Source organism: Alligator sinensis, unplaced genomic scaffold (genome assembly GCF_000455745.1).
Source record: "Alligator sinensis unplaced genomic scaffold, ASM45574v1 scaffold93_2, whole genome shotgun sequence".
NCBI classification, from domain to species: domain Eukaryota; kingdom Metazoa; phylum Chordata; order Crocodylia; family Alligatoridae; genus Alligator; species Alligator sinensis.
The window spans coordinates 2049445-2056126 of NW_005841854.1; the positions used below are offsets into that span (position 1 = coordinate 2049445).

The 6682-nt window shown below is 50.4% G+C and overlaps 1 pseudogene; it reads left to right on the forward strand.

Annotated features, from left to right (window-relative positions):
* Positions 1-5636: 5636 nt before the first annotated feature.
* The window catches only part of LOC112551667, a 4957-nt pseudogene continuing 3911 nt past the window's right edge, over positions 5637-6682 (forward strand).

Sequence of the window (6682 nt, forward strand, 5' to 3'; positions counted from 1 at the left end):
TGTAAACTAACCTCGCCTCCCCCATTAGTTCCCATCCTGATTACAGCAAAGAAATAATGAAGTAATGTTATAGCCGCTTTTCATGCTAATTTCACTATATGATCACGTGAGTTGTAAGCAACTGTTAAAAAGTATATAAGCCTCCTGATTTTGCTCTTGGGGGGGGGACCCCTTCCAAGTGCTTGGGAGATCCATGTCACTTTGGAGTCCCCCCTACAGCTGTAGTTTCTTTTAAATAAAAGCTTCTGCTGACCTGACCCAAAAGTACTCTGCGTGTGTTTCCACGACATTGTGTACACACATGCACACACACGTACATGTGTAGTGCAGGGAAAGTGTCTTTTGATTTGTTGCTTAAATAGGAAGGAATTGGGTCATTTAGCTCATATAATGTTTAGCATGTTAATATGTTATGCTTAACATGCTTTATGTATGTATAAAGCATATGTTAAGCACAACATATTAACATGCTAAACTTTATATGGGCTAAATGATCCAATTCCTTCCTATTAATAAGAAGTAAATCAAAAGACATTTTCCCTGCACCACCATCTCAACTGCTATCTAATTTCTCTGACATTTACCAGTGGAGGTCTTGAAAACATTTTGGATGTAACATAGATGGGCTGCAGCTTCAACTGAGTAATGACTAAGAAATGGCAGCAGAGGTTATTGCAGTAGAATAATTATGTTCTTCATTAGCAGGGATCCTGGTTTTCCCTGATAAAAAGAAACCCATTCTCTGATAAAAAAATCACAACTTCTTTGATAAACTCCCCCAAATCTGTAATTAAAATGAAAGCCCCTCCCCTCCAGCCCCTGTGGCCCTACTGGTACCCCTCACCCCCCACCCACAGCACCCTGCCCACCAGCCCTGCTGGAGGTGGGCCCCAGCTGCCAGGTCTATAGGGCCAGGGACCTGGGTCCACAGCCCCCTGCCTCTGGCAAGAGGCAGCTCCCCCCCGCCCGCTGCTGATCGCCTACCGTAACTTGCACTCCCAGAGGGGCAGAGGGGACCTGTGCCCCTCAGATCAGCCCAGTGGGTGTGACCCAGTGCTGCAAAGAACAGCAGGGCCATGCAGGAAAGCCGCTTGCTGCTGCAAACTCCGTGCTGCCCTGGTGATGTGTCCTCTGCACATGCATGGCTGCAGCAGGAGCAGTAGCATGGGGTTGTGTGCAGGGGATATGCTGCCAGGGCAGCACAGAGCTTGCAACAGCAAGCAGCTTTCATGCATGGCCCCACTGTTCTTTGCAGCGCTGGGTCATGCCTGCTGGGCTGAGGAGGCCCTGGGGGAAGGCAGCGTTGCAGGAGCCCAAGCCCACAGCAGGCAGCCTGCACCCATGCCCTGTGCACAGATCTGGGGGGCATGGGTCCCCCCCGCCTCCTGGGAGTGCATGCAACAGCAGGGAGCTGGTTCCCCCTCACCCCCCAGACAAGCGTCCTGTAGCCCAATCCCACCAGGGCCCTGCAGCTGCACATTGAGGCCCCAGCCCCTACCCAACTCCTTCGCTCCCTCCCTCCCTATGGGGGCCTCAATAACCACCTTAACTCATCCATGCGTTTTCAAAGATGATGGCCAATGGCTCTGCAATCACATCAGCTAACTCCCTCAGGACCCTTGGGTGCATCCCATCGAGCCCCATGGACTTGTACACGTCCCGCTTTTCTAAGTAGCCCTGGCCTAACCTGTTCTTTCAGCTCAGAGGGCTGCTCACCTCCTCCCCAAACTGTGCTGCCCGGCAGGAATTTAATTAGGGTCTTGACAAATCCCTACTACTATGGCCTGAAGCAGATGAGTAGAAGGAACACTAACAGAGAAGCAGACTTGGAAGCAGTCCCAGATCATGATCTATGTACATCTCAGTCACAGGCAGTAAAAAAAACCCAAAAAACCCTCAAGGATCAGTTGAGCTACTTGACACTTTGTTTTGCCTAGGGAGGGGCAACCGGGGCAAAAAGGCTAAATACAGACACTGAAAAAGCCTGAGGTGGAATCAATCAAACCTTTGTGGGTTTCTCTAAGCTGCAAAGAATAGATGGGGAAGGAACAAAACGAACTTGCTTCCAACCGGGATGCGGGAAGGAGGAAGGGAACAGGGTTGCCTGCTTTAGCAGGCTGGGGGTGCTCCTGTGTACCACCTAGGACGCCAGGCACTGCCAGAGGCACCAGAGCCCAGCCAATAGGCAGGCTATGCCCGATTGCCTACTGGCCACATGCCCCAACCCCCTGCTATCAGCTGCAGAGGAGTAGAGCCAGCAGAGACTCTTTCCAGCCCTGCCTCCCCCAGCCAGCCAATCAGCAGTGGGAGAAACCAGCCCCCCCCAGCAATTGTGGCTAAACAGGGCCCTCCACTTTCCCCCACCCCTAACCACTGGCAGGGAGCAGGGGAAAGCAGTCAATGCGGGATCGGAGAAAGCAGTGTATCCTGGGATGCCAGGGGACTATGACATAATTTGAGTCAGGAGAGGATCTGGCATAGAAGTTTGATAGACTGGTCTAACCTAAGCGGATTAAAATCTGATACTGCATCCATCTAGGTCTAGTTTAAACTGGTTCAGCCATTTTGAAACTAGTGTATGTGCACCAAACTTCTTTTCTGTAACAAGTTTAGACTGGTTTTAAGTCACCATGGAGCCAGGTTTTCTGCTCACTGTGGAAAAATGTGGATTTTCTCCTTTAATGGAGAAAAATGTAGATTTTCTACTTTAAAGGCGAAAATCCAGTTCCAGCCTGCAAGGGGCTGCTAGGGGCCAGGGGAAGCAGAAGGAGGGCAAATCACAGGCAGGGGTGCCACATGCACGTGCAAGCACACACATGCACATGGCAGCCAGGCCACATGCAAAGGAGCTCCCAAAGCTCTCTCCAGGTAAGTTGATGAGGGGGGAGGGCAGATTAAAAGCTCCACAGCAAGGGAGGGAGCAGGGCTGGGCTGGGGATGCTGCCCAACCAGGCCATGCATGTGGTCCAGGACTGGCACGGGATTGTGGGGCCTGCCTGGGGGAGCAGGATGGAGCCACAAGCAGCTCCTCCAAGGGCCTGTGGGGGTACTGGCTCCCTGTGCTGCACACAGCCCTGGGGAGGGAGGCTTGGGCACATGACCCCAGATTCTTGCACAGGATGTGGGGCAGATGCAGGCTTACTGCAGCAGGCAGCCCATTCCCCACCCCTCCCCAAACAGGCTCCACTCTGGCTGGCCACCCATGGTGGGGAGGGGGGGGAACTGGGCTCTGTGCTCTGCTCCAGCCACAACAGCTGCTTTTTCCTGCGGGCAGCAGCTGGGGCTCTGGCACTGCTGGAGGGTACAGAGGGCTGCGTGCCCTGGCCACATAGCCCTGGTAGGTAGGGGCTGTGGGTGGGGAGTGAGGGGCATCAGCAGATCAGCTGAGCATCACAAAGCAGCAGGGGGCAAAGCTGCAGCTGGACCCACATCCTGGTGAGTACACGAGGTAGGAGAAGCACTGTTTTTCTGATTTAAAAAAACAAAAATATCAAACACCAAAAAGAAGAAAAAAAGGTATTTAGAATTTATTATGACCAAGTCACAGGTAGGCTTCCAAATGACTTATACACACACACGTCAATCTAGGAAAAATGCTGATTTGGGGGTTTTTAATAATAGATTTTAGATTTTTTTTTAAAAACAGAGAATTTGTGATTTTTAAACAGAGAAAACCAGGATCCCTGTCAATCACATATACTGGTTTATGTATAATTTCTGTTCCTAGCCAAAGGAAACAGGGGGAAGTTCACTTACATTTGGGGACAGAAAGATGCCAAGTCTCAAGCACATGGGGCTAACGTATACCAAGACCACTACAACATGTGAGCACATGTGCACAAGAATTAGTACTTGGGAAAAAAAAAAAAAAGGCATTCCCTTAACTGAAAAGCATATAAAATGACACAATATGCTCCAAGAGATTATTTAAGCCTAATATATCACTTCAGCAATTATTTTTTCTTTTATTAAGTGTAAGGGCTAAACTTTAATCTCTTTACTGAGTCAGTCTTCCACAGGGAATCTTTCCTAAGAGTTTGAACTCGAGTACTTTTGAGAAGTTCCCATGTTTCTGGCCAATTATTGATGTAATCTTTTTATGTAATCTTTTTTATGGTATATATAGCTTTTGCAAACTATATCTAACTGAACACTTAAAGCAACTTGCTGGTGCTGGGAAGGGTGTGGTATGTGTGTATTGAGAGATGCTTGCAAAGCACAGCGTGTGGGATGCGGAAGATTCCTAGAATGCCTCCCTGGCACTAGCAGGAAAATGTCTCTCTGACACCTGCAAGATAGCAAGAAGTTCAGAAAAAGGTCTCTTTATAATGCTAAAAATCACACCCTCTGGGCAGAGCAAAGTATGTTAATGAAACATACATGTATGCAAATGAAATAAATGGCTAAAACATAGGTATAGAGACATGCTCAGTAGAGAATGTCTTATGTCAGTGGTTTGTAACCAATCACCGAGCGATACACTTGCGAACATATGTATAAAAGGTACCCAAAGGTAGTAACCGGTGTGCTTGCTTTGCAAACGATTGCCAAGCACCCCTCTCTGCGCAGACTTGAAACAATAAAGATTAAGTTGAATCCTCCACCCCTGTGTGTTCATTAGCAAAAGCACACCGGGCACGAACTCACACCGTCCGTTGGGGACAACAATTTGGCGACCCAGATGGGACCCCATTGACCGCCTTGCCCGGTCCACCTCCTCGGCTCCGGCAACGGCTGCGGACGGCGCGAGGGCCAGGCGCCACCGGCCTTTTTCGTCGGAGGTCTGACCGTCTCCTGGTTGTTTGACGGAGCCGTGGAGGGGTACAACGGCGCAACGCTCGGAGGAACAACTTAATCCGACGGGACGAGGGAGGTCTCAATGGACTGGTGAGTGTCTCTTTTGATTTACGGATAGGTTGGGTAAGAGACGCGGCTTTAAAAGTTCCAACTGCATAGACGCCCTAGGAGAGTGAGATCGGGTGGCAGTCCCGTGAACTCCCTTTAATCAGTTTGGTTCTGAGGCCGAGCGGCGGTCGCCGTCCATTGTTTACTAAATGGGGAGTAACCAGTCCAAGATTCCGCCCTGCAGTCCCCTGGGATGCATTTTGAAAAATTGGTCAAAGTTTGGAGGAGACCCAATGACGAAAGAGAGGATGATTCGATATTGCAATAAATGGTGGCCACAGTACAAACTCGAGGATGGTGTAATCTGGCCAGAGAATGGGTCTTTAGACTATAACACTGTTTTACAATTGCAATTGTTTTGTCGGCACCAAGGGAAATGGGATGAAATGCTTTATGTAGATACGTATATGTCTTTGTATGGAGATAGGACTACTCAGAGGTCCTGTGGGATATCTTGGGGGAGTGGGATGATGGCTTTGTGAAAAATTGAGGCCGCGGGTCCGGCGGAGCCAGAGGAGGATATGCAGCTGCTGGTTGTTCCCACGGCTCCCTCGCTACCTTCTGTGCCCCATGCGTCGCCAGAGGGGGCTTCCACGGCACCCGCAATTGCCAGTCGTGGGCTCTCGACCAGCTCACCTAGCTCGTCATTTACCACTACCCCCAGTAGCCCTGGGGTGCCGTCCCCGGGTTCGGCGGATGTAGGCAGAAGCGATTTGGCAGTAGAAGGGGCTATGGGCAGTGAGACACTCAGTCTAATAGCGGAACACTTAAGATCGGCCAAACTAGTAATTCAGGCTCCTTTGCGTCAGGCAGTGGGCCCTGAGGTTAGGCCCGTTTTTGTACACGTGCCGTTCAGCACAGCTGACCTGATCAACTGGAAACAGTCGACAGGCCCATACCGCCAGAACCCCGAGGCAATGGTGCAGCTGTTTACCACCATTTTTCTTACCCACCAGCCAAATTGGCAGGACATTCAGGCTTTACTAGCAGCCCTTCTAACTCCAGAAGAAAAGAGGTTGGTTTTAGAAAAGGCGCGGGCGGTGGCTCAACAGCGCCACCCGAATGGTGTTGTAGATGAACTCTGCTCCAAGACAAATCCAGGTTGGGACCCCAATGCCCAGGGGGAACTGCGGAACCTGGAACTGTATCAAGAACTGGTGTTGGCAGCCCTTCGGGAGGCCATTCCTAAGCAGAAAAACTTGTCTAAATTGTATGAGGTACGGCAGGGTCCAGAGGAAGACCCGTCTAACTTCTATGGGAGGATGTGTGAGGCGGCAAAGCAGTGGACAGATTTGGATCCGGAATTGCCGGAAAATGCCAAGATTTTTAATACGCTGTTTATAGGACAGTCGGCCCCAGATATCCGAAAAAAGTTGCAGAAAGCAGAGGGGGCCGCCGGAATGGGTATCAGCCAAGTTATTGAGATCGCCTATAGGGTATACTCAAACCGAGATCAGGTTAAAGAGAAAAAGGAAGATAAAAGAATGAAGGTGCAGGCGTCGTTATTGGCGGCAGCAATTGTAGACCAGAGGGGAAGAGGACGTGGGAGAGGAAATAGAGGAGGTAGAGAGAGGGGAGGCGCCGGTTATGCCCCGGGAGGACGTGGACAAGGCCCCAGACTGGGAGCTGACCAGTGCGCCATCTGCAAACAGATCGGGCATTGGAAGAATGAGTGCCCCCAAAGGGGGGAGAAGAAACGTGATGGAGGAGAGAGAGTAATGGTGCTAGAGGATTCTGACCAAGAGTGACGGGGACCGGGGGCAAACATCGAAGTGAT